Here is a 12,070-nt window from a genome sequence, read left to right as displayed (position 1 = left end):
TACAAAACTGACATGTTGTGAGGTTAATAATGAAAGTGAGACCAATTTTTAATATGCTGATTATTCGCTCGTTCAGTTTAATGCAGATTACAAATTATTCTCAATGTCCAGGTGGCAATTAGTGATAAGGCTTCAAAATGGCAAGCCTGTGACATCAAAACCACATGGCATTGCACCCTTCAAAGTAGTAAAGCGGTTACAGAGTAGCGATGAAATTGTTCATTCTAGAATCAACTGGCCCACCAGCCAGCATTTTGTGAGATGAATGGCAATACCAAAGCATGTCCGTGTCTCCCCTAGACATCGGAATGGGTGTGCAGAATGTGCCTTTTTTTGGAAAAAATAGAAGAATGCCTAGAGAGTTGCCTTTTCTTTTGGACTTTGGAGAAAAAAAACAACAAAATAAGCTGGAGAAAAACAAGCACAGAGCGAGCCAGCCAGGAGTCGAACCTAGAATCTTCTGATCAGTAGTCAGACGCGTTATCCATTGCGCCACTGGCCCACCATTAGTACAGACCCCCGATTGTTACAGACTTGTTGGTTTTCGATGTGACGGTGGCAAGCATTGATGTCTGCTCATTCTCACCTTGTTATCAGGAGAACAGACTACCAGCCCTCCAGCCCACCAGCCCACCAGCCCACCAGCCCACGAGCCCTCCAGCCCTCCTGCCCACCAGCCCACGAGCCCTCCAGCCCACCAGCCCACGAGCCCTCCAGCCCACCATCCATCCCTGGTGGTCTAGTGGTTAGGATTCGGCGCTCTCACCGCCGCGGCCCGGGTTCGATTCCCGGTCAGGGAAAGCTCTTTTGCCTTCCAATTGTGGACTGCGAATTCAAGCTCTGCTGACAGCTGTGAGAAAGCCAGCTCCAAGCCAAAACATTGGTGGGAACATGAAAAAAACACCTCCTTCGAGCCGGAGTTGAACCAGCGACCTAAGGATGGCCAACACTCCAACCTACAGTCCTCCGCTCTACCAGCTGAGCTATCGAAGGGGCTAAGGGCTAGTCAGAACCTCGACATATCAGGGTTCTGTAGCTCTACTGCTGGCCAAAAAGTCACTTCTGGTGCAGGAAGATTTGCTGGATTTTTGAGGAGGGAAGCAAAAAGGAGCATGCATTCCCGTACCGGGAGTTGAACCCGGGCCGCCTGGGTGAAAACCAGGAATCCTAACCGCTAGACCATATGGGATCTGGACACTTTAAACTGGCCATGGGCTTCTGGCGCACTTTCCATACATGTGGTCAGCGTGGGCGCAGGACCTTGTAGTGGCCTGTTGCTTTAGTTCTGTGACTGTAACAATGTGATAATAATTTGGCAAAACAAGAATTATCCAAAAGGACGGTTTTCTGAATTATATAGTGTTGTATGCATTCAGGGAATCTGTTTTTTCACTCAACCCGGGGGTTCAGTGTATTTGGGCAGATTCCTGTGATTGCAGAATTGATTCCTCAAACTGGTAATTAAGCTCTTGTCCAAGTGAAAATACTCGTGTCATCCATTTGAAAACACACACGGCAACCTTTATCTAGAGGAAAAACTGGAGTCAACCCCTGGCTGCGTACGAGAAATCCAGGAATCCTAACTGCTAGACCATATGGGAACTGGCCAGCTTTAACTGGCCACAAGCTTGTGGGCCACTTTCCATAAATGTGGCCAGTGTGGGCGCAGGGTTTTGTAGTGGCCTGTTGCTTTTGGTGTGTGACTGTAACAATGTGATAATAATTTGGCAATACAAGAATCATCCGAAGGGACGGTTTACTGAAATATATAGTGTTGCATGCATTCAAGGGACATGTTTGTTGACTCACACATGGTTCAGTTTTTTGGCCAGAATCCTGTGATTGCTGAATTTATACCTCGAACTGGTAATTAAGGTCTTGTCCAGGTGAAAATACTTGTGTCATGCATCTGAAAACACACATGGCAACCGTTATCTAGAGGAAAAACTGCCTATCGTCGGTCTGTCAAGGTACAAAACTGACATGTTGTGAGGTTAATAATGAAAGTGAGACCAATTTTTAATCCGCAAAATTGCTGATTATTCGCTCGTTCAGTTTAATGCAGATTACAAATTATTCTCAATGTCCAGGTGGCAATTAGTGATAAGGCTTCAAAATGGCAAGCCTGTGACATCAAAACCACATGGCATTGCACCCTTCAAAGTAGTAAAGCGGTTACAGAGTAGCGATTAAATTGTTCTTTCTAGAATCAACTGGCCCACCAGCCTGCATTTTGTGAGACGAATGGCAATACCAAAGCATGTCCGTGTCTCCCCTAGACATCGGAATGGGTGTGCAGAATGTGCCTTTTTTTGGAAAAAATAGAAGAATGCCTAGAGAGTTGCCTTTTCTTTTGGACTTTGGAGAAAAAAAACACAACAACAAAATAAGCCGGAGAAAAACAAGCACAGAGCGAGCCAGCCAGGAGTCGAACCTAGAATCTTCTGATCCGTAGTCAGACGCGTTATCCATTGCGCCACTGGCCCACCATTAGTAAAGACCCCCGATTGTTACAGACTTGTTGGTTTTCGATGTGACGGTGGCAAGCATTGATGTCTGCTCATTCTCACCTTGTTATCAGGAGAACAGACTACCAGCCCTCCAGCCCACCAGCCCACCAGCCCACGAGCCCTCCAGCCCTTCTGCCCACCAGCCCACGAGCCCTCCAGCCCACCATCCATCCCTGGTGGTCTAGTGGTTAGGATTCGGCGCTCTCACCGCCGCAGCCCGGGTTCGATTCCCGGTCAGGGAAAGCTCTTTTGCCTTCCAATTGTGGACTGCGAATTCAAGCTCTGCTGACAGCTGTGAGAAAGCCAGCTCCAAGCCAAAACATTGGTGGGAACATGAAAAAAACACCTCCTTCGAGCCGGAGTTGAACCAGCGACCTAAGGATGGCCAACACTCCAACCTACAGTCCTCCGCTCTACCAGCTGAGCTATCGAAGGGGCTAAGGGCTAGTCAGAACCTCGACATATCAGGGTTCTGTAGCTCTACTGCTGGCCAAAAAGTCACTTCTGGTGCAGGAAGATTTGCTGGATTTTTGAGGAGGGAAGCAAAAAGGAGCATGCATTCCCATACCGGGAGTTGAACCCGGGCCGCCTGGGAGAAAACCAGGAATCCTAACCGCTAGACCATATGGGATTTGGACACTTTAAACTGGCCATGGGCTTCTGGCGCACTTTCCATACATGTGGTCAGCGTGGGCGAAGGACCTTGTAGTGGCCTGTTGCTTTAGTTCTGTGACTGTAACAATGTGATAATAATTTGGCAAAACAAGAATTATGCAAAAGGACGGTTTTCTGAATTATATAGTGTTGTATGCATTCAGGGAATCTGTTTTTTCACTCAACCCGGGGGTTCAGTGTATTTGGGCAGATTCCTGTGATTGCAGAATTGATTCCTCAAACTGGTAATTAAGCTCTTGTCCAAGTGAAAATACTCGTGTCATCCATTTGAAAACACACACGGCAACCTTTATCTAGAGGAAAAACTGGAGTCAACCCCTGGCTGCGTACAAGAAAACCAGGAATCCTAACTGCTAGACCATATGGGAACTGGCCAGCTTTAACTGGCCACAAGCTTGTGGGCCACTTTCCATAAATGTGGCCAGTGTGGGCGCAGGGTTTTGTAGTGGCCTGTTGCTTTTGGTGTGTGACTGTAACAATGTGATAATAATTTGGCAATACAAGAATCATCCGAAGGGACGGTTTACTGAAATATATAGTGTTGCATGCATTCAAGGGACATGTTTGTTGACTCACACAAGGTTCAGTTTTTTGGCCAGAATCCTGTGATTGCAGAATTGATTCCTCAAACTGGTAATTAAGCTCTTGTCCAAGTGAAAATACTCGTGTCATCCATTTGAAAACACACACGGCAACCTTTATCTAGAGGAAAAACTGGAGTCAACCCCTGGCTGCGTACGAGAAAACCAGGAATCCTAACTGCTAGACCATATGGGAACTGGCCAGCTTTAACTGGCCACAAGCTTGTGGGCCACTTTCCATAAATGTGGCCAGTGTGGGCGCAGGGTTTTGTAGTGGCCTGTTGCTTTTGGTGTGTGACTGTAACAATGTGATAATAATTTGGCAATACAAGAATCATCCGAAGGGACGGTTTACTGAAATATATAGTGTTGCATGCATTCAAGGGACATGTTTGTTGACTCACACATGGTTCAGTTTTTTGGCCAGAATCCTGTGATTGCTGAATTTATACCTCGAACTGGTAATTAAGGTCTTGTCCAGGTGAAAATACTTGTGTCATGCATCTGAAAACACACATGGCAACCGTTATCTAGAGGAAAAACTGCCTATCGTCGGTCTGTCAAGGTACAAAACTGACATGTTGTGAGGTTAATAATGAAAGTGAGACCAATTTTTAATCCGCAAAATTGCTGATTATTCGCTCGTTCAGTTTAATGCAGATTACAAATTATTCTCAATGTCCAGGTGGCAATTAGTGATAAGGCTTCAAAATGGCAAGCCTGTGACATCAAAACCACATGGCATTGCACCCTTCAAAGTAGTAAAGCGGTTACAGAGTAGCGATGAAATTGTTCATTCTAGAATCAACTGGCCCACCAGCCTGCATTTTGTGAGACGAATGGCAATACCAAAGCATGTCCGTGTCTCCCCTAGACATCGGAATGGGTGTGCAGAATGTGCCTTTTTTTGGAAAAAATAGAAGAATGCCTAGAGAGTTGCCTTTTCTTTTGGACTTTGGAGAAAAAAAACACAACAACAAAATAAGCCGGAGAAAAACAAGCACAGAGCGAGCCAGCCAGGAGTCGAACCTAGAATCTTCTGATCCGTAGTCAGACGCGTTATCCATTGCGCCACTGGCCCACCATTAGTAAAGACCCCCGATTGTTACAGACTTGTTGGTTTTCGATGTGACGGTGGCAAGCATTGATGTCTGCTCATTCTCACCTTGTTATCAGGAGAACAGACTACCAGCCCTCCAGCCCACCAGCCCACGAGCCCTCCAGCCCTTCTGCCCACCAGCCCACGAGCCCTCCAGCCCACCATCCATCCCTGGTGGTCTAGTGGTTAGGATTCGGCGCTCTCACCGCCGCAGCCCGGGTTCGATTCCCGGTCAGGGAAAGCTCTTTTGCCTTCCAATTGTGGACTGCGAATTCAAGCTCTGCTGACAGCTGTGAGAAAGCCAGCTCCAAGCCAAAACATTGGTGGGAACATGAAAAAAACACCTCCTTCGAGCCGGAGTTGAACCAGCGACCTAAGGATGGCCAACACTCCAACCTACAGTCCTCCGCTCTACCAGCTGAGCTATCGAAGGGGCTAAGGGCTAGTCAGAACCTCGACATATCAGGGTTCTGTAGCTCTACTGCTGGCCAAAAAGTCACTTCTGGTGCAGGAAGATTTGCTGGATTTTTGAGGAGGGAAGCAAAAAGGAGCATGCATTCCCATACCGGGAGTTGAACCCGGGCCGCCTGGGAGAAAACCAAGAATCCTAACCGCTAGACCATATGGGATTTGGACACTTTAAACTGGCCATGGGCTTCTGGCGCACTTTCCATACATGTGGTCAGCGTGGGCGAAGGACCTTGTAGTGGCCTGTTGCTTTAGTTCTGTGACTGTAACAATGTGATAATAATTTGGCAAAACAAGAATTATGCAAAAGGACGGTTTTCTGAATTATATAGTGTTGTATGCATTCAGGGAATCTGTTTTTTCACTCAACCCGGGGGTTCAGTGTATTTGGGCAGATTCCTGTGATTGCAGAATTGATTCCTCAAACTGGTAATTAAGCTCTTGTCCAAGTGAAAATACTCGTGTCATCCATTTGAAAACACACACGGCAACCTTTATCTAGAGGAAAAACTGGAGTCAACCCCTGGCTGCGTACAAGAAAACCAGGAATCCTAACTGCTAGACCATATGGGAACTGGCCAGCTTTAACTGGCCACAAGCTTGTGGGCCACTTTCCATAAATGTGGCCAGTGTGGGCGCAGGGTTTTGTAGTGGCCTGTTGCTTTTGGTGTGTGACTGTAACAATGTGATAATAATTTGGCAATACAAGAATCATCCGAAGGGACGGTTTACTGAAATATATAGTGTTGCATGCATTCAAGGGACATGTTTGTTGACTCACACAAGGTTCAGTTTTTTGGCCAGAATCCTGTGATTGCTGAATTTATACCTCGAACTGGTAATTAAGGTCTTGTCCAGGTGAAAATACTTGTGTCATGCATCTGAAAACACACATGGCAACCGTTATCTAGAGGAAAAACTGCCTATCGTCGGTCTGTCAAGGTACAAAACTGACATGTTGTGAGGTTAATAATGAAAGTGAGACCAATTTTTAATATGCTGATTATTCGCTCGTTCAGTTTAATGCAGATTACAAATTATTCTCAATGTCCAGGTGGCAATTAGTGATAAGGCTTCAAAATGGCAAGCCTGTGACATCAAAACCACATGGCATTGCACCCTTCAAAGTAGTAAAGCGGTTACAGAGTAGCGATGAAATTGTTCATTCTAGAATCAACTGGCCCACCAGCCTGCATTTTGTGAGACGAATGGCAATACCAAAGCATGTCCGTGTCTCCCCTAGACATCGGAATGGGTGTGCAGAATGTGCCTTTTTTTGGAAAAAATAGGATTCGGCGCTCTCACCGCCGCAGCCCGGGTTCGATTCCCGGTCAGGGAAAGCTCTTTTGCCTTCCAATTGTGGAATTGTTACAGACTTGTTGGTTTTCGATGTGACGGTGGCAAGCATTGATGTCTGCTCATTCTCACCTTGTTATCAGGAGAACAGACTACCAGCCCACCAGCCCACCAGCCCACGAGCCCTCCAGCCCTCCTGCCCACCAGCCCACCAGCCCTCCAGCCCTCCTGCCCACCAGCCCACGAGCCCTCCAGCCCACCATCCATCCCTGGTGGTCTAGTGGTTAGGATTCGGCGCTCTCACCGCCGCGGCCCGGGTTCGATTCCCGGTCAGGGAAAGTTCTTTTGCCTTCCAATTGTGGACTGCGAATTCAAGCTCTGCTGACAGCTGTGAGAAAGCCAGCTCCAAGCCAAAACATTGGTGGGAACATGAAAAAAAACACCTCCTTCGAGCCGGAGTTGAACCAGCGACCTAAGGATGGCCAACACTCCAACCTACAGTCCTCCGCTCTACCAGCTGAGCTATCGAAGGGGCTAAGGGCTAGTCAGAACCTCGACATATCAGGGTTCTGTAGCTCTACTGCTGGCCAAAAAGTCACTTCTGGTGCAGGAAGATTTGCTGGATTTTTGAGGAGGGAAGCAAAAAGGAGCATGCATTCCCATACCGGGAGTTGAACCCGGGCCGCCTGGGAGAAAACCAGGAATCCTAACCGCTAGACCATATGGGATTTGGACACTTTAAACTGGCCATGGGCTTCTGGCGCACTTTCCATACATGTGGTCAGCGTGGGCGAAGGACCTTGTAGTGGCCTGTTGCTTTAGTTCTGTGACTGTAACAATGTGATAATAATTTGGCAAAACAAGAATTATGCAAAAGGACGGTTTTCTGAATTATATAGTGTTGTATGCATTCAGGGAATCTGTTTTTTCACTCAACCCGGGGGTTCAGTGTATTTGGGCAGATTCCTGTGATTGCAGAATTGATTCCTCAAACTGGTAATTAAGCTCTTGTCCAAGTGAAAATACTCGTGTCATCCATTTGAAAACACACACGGCAACCTTTATCTAGAGGAAAAACTGGAGTCAACCCCTGGCTGCGTACAAGAAAACCAGGAATCCTAACTGCTAGACCATATGGGAACTGGCCAGCTTTAACTGGCCACAAGCTTGTGGGCCACTTTCCATAAATGTGGCCAGTGTGGGCGCAGGGTTTTGTAGTGGCCTGTTGCTTTTGGTGTGTGACTGTAACAATGTGATAATAATTTGGCAATACAAGAATCATCCGAAGGGACGGTTTACTGAAATATATAGTGTTGCATGCATTCAAGGGACATGTTTGTTGACTCACACAAGGTTCAGTTTTTTGGCCAGAATCCTGTGATTGCAGAATTGATTCCTCAAACTGGTAATTAAGCTCTTGTCCAAGTGAAAATACTCGTGTCATCCATTTGAAAACACACACGGCAACCTTTATCTAGAGGAAAAACTGGAGTCAACCCCTGGCTGCGTACGAGAAAACCAGGAATCCTAACTGCTAGACCATATGGGAACTGGCCAGCTTTAACTGGCCACAAGCTTGTGGGCCACTTTCCATAAATGTGGCCAGTGTGGGCGCAGGGTTTTGTAGTGGCCTGTTGCTTTTGGTGTGTGACTGTAACAATGTGATAATAATTTGGCAATACAAGAATCATCCGAAGGGACGGTTTACTGAAATATATAGTGTTGCATGCATTCAAGGGACATGTTTGTTGACTCACACATGGTTCAGTTTTTTGGCCAGAATCCTGTGATTGCTGAATTTATACCTCGAACTGGTAATTAAGGTCTTGTCCAGGTGAAAATACTTGTGTCATGCATCTGAAAACACACATGGCAACCGTTATCTAGAGGAAAAACTGCCTATCGTCGGTCTGTCAAGGTACAAAACTGACATGTTGTGAGGTTAATAATGAAAGTGAGACCAATTTTTAATCCGCAAAATTGCTGATTATTCGCTCGTTCAGTTTAATGCAGATTACAAATTATTCTCAATGTCCAGGTGGCAATTAGTGATAAGGCTTCAAAATGGCAAGCCTGTGACATCAAAACCACATGGCATTGCACCCTTCAAAGTAGTAAAGCGGTTACAGAGTAGCGATGAAATTGTTCATTCTAGAATCAACTGGCCCACCAGCCTGCATTTTGTGAGACGAATGGCAATACCAAAGCATGTCCGTGTCTCCCCTAGACATCGGAATGGGTGTGCAGAATGTGCCTTTTTTTGGAAAAAATAGAAGAATGCCTAGAGAGTTGCCTTTTCTTTTGGACTTTGGAGAAAAAAAACACAACAACAAAATAAGCCGGAGAAAAACAAGCACAGAGCGAGCCAGCCAGGAGTCGAACCTAGAATCTTCTGATCCGTAGTCAGACGCGTTATCCATTGCGCCACTGGCCCACCATTAGTAAAGACCCCCGATTGTTACAGACTTGTTGGTTTTCGATGTGACGGTGGCAAGCATTGATGTCTGCTCATTCTCACCTTGTTATCAGGAGAACAGACTACCAGCCCTCCAGCCCACCAGCCCACGAGCCCTCCAGCCCTTCTGCCCACCAGCCCACGAGCCCTCCAGCCCACCATCCATCCCTGGTGGTCTAGTGGTTAGGATTCGGCGCTCTCACCGCCGCAGCCCGGGTTCGATTCCCGGTCAGGGAAAGCTCTTTTGCCTTCCAATTGTGGACTGCGAATTCAAGCTCTGCTGACAGCTGTGAGAAAGCCAGCTCCAAGCCAAAACATTGGTGGGAACATGAAAAAAACACCTCCTTCGAGCCGGAGTTGAACCAGCGACCTAAGGATGGCCAACACTCCAACCTACAGTCCTCCGCTCTACCAGCTGAGCTATCGAAGGGGCTAAGGGCTAGTCAGAACCTCGACATATCAGGGTTCTGTAGCTCTACTGCTGGCCAAAAAGTCACTTCTGGTGCAGGAAGATTTGCTGGATTTTTGAGGAGGGAAGCAAAAAGGAGCATGCATTCCCATACCGGGAGTTGAACCCGGGCCGCCTGGGAGAAAACCAAGAATCCTAACCGCTAGACCATATGGGATTTGGACACTTTAAACTGGCCATGGGCTTCTGGCGCACTTTCCATACATGTGGTCAGCGTGGGCGAAGGACCTTGTAGTGGCCTGTTGCTTTAGTTCTGTGACTGTAACAATGTGATAATAATTTGGCAAAACAAGAATTATGCAAAAGGACGGTTTTCTGAATTATATAGTGTTGTATGCATTCAGGGAATCTGTTTTTTCACTCAACCCGGGGGTTCAGTGTATTTGGGCAGATTCCTGTGATTGCAGAATTGATTCCTCAAACTGGTAATTAAGCTCTTGTCCAAGTGAAAATACTCGTGTCATCCATTTGAAAACACACACGGCAACCTTTATCTAGAGGAAAAACTGGAGTCAACCCCTGGCTGCGTACAAGAAAACCAGGAATCCTAACTGCTAGACCATATGGGAACTGGCCAGCTTTAACTGGCCACAAGCTTGTGGGCCACTTTCCATAAATGTGGCCAGTGTGGGCGCAGGGTTTTGTAGTGGCCTGTTGCTTTTGGTGTGTGACTGTAACAATGTGATAATAATTTGGCAATACAAGAATCATCCGAAGGGACGGTTTACTGAAATATATAGTGTTGCATGCATTCAAGGGACATGTTTGTTGACTCACACAAGGTTCAGTTTTTTGGCCAGAATCCTGTGATTGCTGAATTTATACCTCGAACTGGTAATTAAGGTCTTGTCCAGGTGAAAATACTTGTGTCATGCATCTGAAAACACACATGGCAACCGTTATCTAGAGGAAAAACTGCCTATCGTCGGTCTGTCAAGGTACAAAACTGACATGTTGTGAGGTTAATAATGAAAGTGAGACCAATTTTTAATATGCTGATTATTCGCTCGTTCAGTTTAATGCAGATTACAAATTATTCTCAATGTCCAGGTGGCAATTAGTGATAAGGCTTCAAAATGGCAAGCCTGTGACATCAAAACCACATGGCATTGCACCCTTCAAAGTAGTAAAGCGGTTACAGAGTAGCGATGAAATTGTTCATTCTAGAATCAACTGGCCCACCAGCCTGCATTTTGTGAGACGAATGGCAATACCAAAGCATGTCCGTGTCTCCCCTAGACATCGGAATGGGTGTGCAGAATGTGCCTTTTTTTGGAAAAAATAGGATTCGGCGCTCTCACCGCCGCAGCCCGGGTTCGATTCCCGGTCAGGGAAAGCTCTTTTGCCTTCCAATTGTGGAATTGTTACAGACTTGTTGGTTTTCGATGTGACGGTGGCAAGCATTGATGTCTGCTCATTCTCACCTTGTTATCAGGAGAACAGACTACCAGCCCACCAGCCCACCAGCCCACGAGCCCTCCAGCCCTCCTGCCCACCAGCCCACCAGCCCTCCTGCCCACCAGCCCACGAGCCCTCCAGCCCACCATTCATCCCTGGTGGTCTAGTGGTTAGGATTCGGCGCTCTCACCGCCGCGGCCCGGGTTCGATTCCCGGTCAGGGAAAGTTCTTTTGCCTTCCAATTGTGGACTGCGAATTCAAGCTCTGCTGACAGCTGTGAGAAAGCCAGCTCCAAGCCAAAACATTGGTGGGAACATGAAAAAAAACACCTCCTTCGAGCCGGAGTTGAACCAGCGACCTAAGGATGGCCAACACTCCAACCTACAGTCCTCCGCTCTACCAGCTGAGCCTACACCGCCGCAGCCCGGGTTCGATGCCCGGTCAGGGAAAGCTCTTTTGCCTTCCAATTGTGGAATTGTTACAGACTTGTTGGTTTTCGATGTGACGGTGGCAAGCATTGATGTCTGCTCATTCTCACCTTGTTATCAGGAGAACAGACTACCAGCCCTCCAGCCCACCAGCCCACCAGCCCACCAGCCCACGAGCCCTCCAGCTGAATTATGAATTAAGAATTATGCAAAAGGACGGTTTTCTGAATTATATAGTGTTGTATGCATTCAGGGAATCTGTTTTTTCACTCAACCCGGGGGTTCAGTGTATTTGGGCAGATTCCTGTGATTGCAGAATTGATTCCTCAAACTGGTAATTAAGCTCTTGTCCAAGTGAAAATACTCGTGTCATCCATTTGAAAACACACACGGCAACCTTTATCTAGAGGAAAAACTGGAGTCAACCCCTGGCTGCGTACAAGAAAACCAGGAATCCTAACTGCTAGACCATATGGGAACTGGCCAGCTTTAACTGGCCACAAGCTTGTGGGCCACTTTCCATAAATGTGGCCAGTGTGGGCGCAGGGTTTTGTAGTGGCCTGTTGCTTTTGGTGTGTGACTGTAACAATGTGATAATAATTTGGCAATACAAGAATCATCCGACGGGACGGTTTACTGAAATATATAGTGTTGCATGCATTCAAGGGACATGTTTGTTGACTCACACATG

The 12,070-nt window shown here is 46.9% G+C and overlaps 4 non-coding genes across 4 annotated transcripts; 3 read left to right on the top strand and 1 right to left on the bottom strand.

Annotated features, from left to right (window-relative positions):
* Positions 1-429: 429 nt before the first annotated feature.
* On the bottom strand, positions 430-502 carry trnas-acu (transfer RNA serine (anticodon ACU)). The gene has a single exon. It is a non-coding gene; the product is annotated as a tRNA-Ser (tRNA).
* A 226-nt stretch (positions 503-728) lies between these two features.
* Positions 729-800, top strand: trnae-cuc (transfer RNA glutamic acid (anticodon CUC)). Its single transcript has one exon. It is a non-coding gene; the product is annotated as a tRNA-Glu (tRNA).
* A 6,095-nt stretch (positions 801-6,895) lies between these two features.
* trnae-cuc (transfer RNA glutamic acid (anticodon CUC)) lies at positions 6,896-6,967 on the top strand. Its single transcript has one exon. It is a non-coding gene; the product is annotated as a tRNA-Glu (tRNA).
* A 4,136-nt stretch (positions 6,968-11,103) lies between these two features.
* Positions 11,104-11,175, top strand: trnae-cuc (transfer RNA glutamic acid (anticodon CUC)). Its single transcript has one exon. It is a non-coding gene; the product is annotated as a tRNA-Glu (tRNA).
* Positions 11,176-12,070: the final 895 nt, after the last annotated feature.

The sequence above is a fragment of the Carassius gibelio genome, chromosome A11, assembly GCF_023724105.1.
Source record: "Carassius gibelio isolate Cgi1373 ecotype wild population from Czech Republic chromosome A11, carGib1.2-hapl.c, whole genome shotgun sequence".
Lineage (NCBI taxonomy): Eukaryota > Metazoa > Chordata > Actinopteri > Cypriniformes > Cyprinidae > Carassius > Carassius gibelio.
Note: the sequence above shows the minus strand (reverse complement) of the source record. Positions and strands in the feature narration are given on the sequence as shown.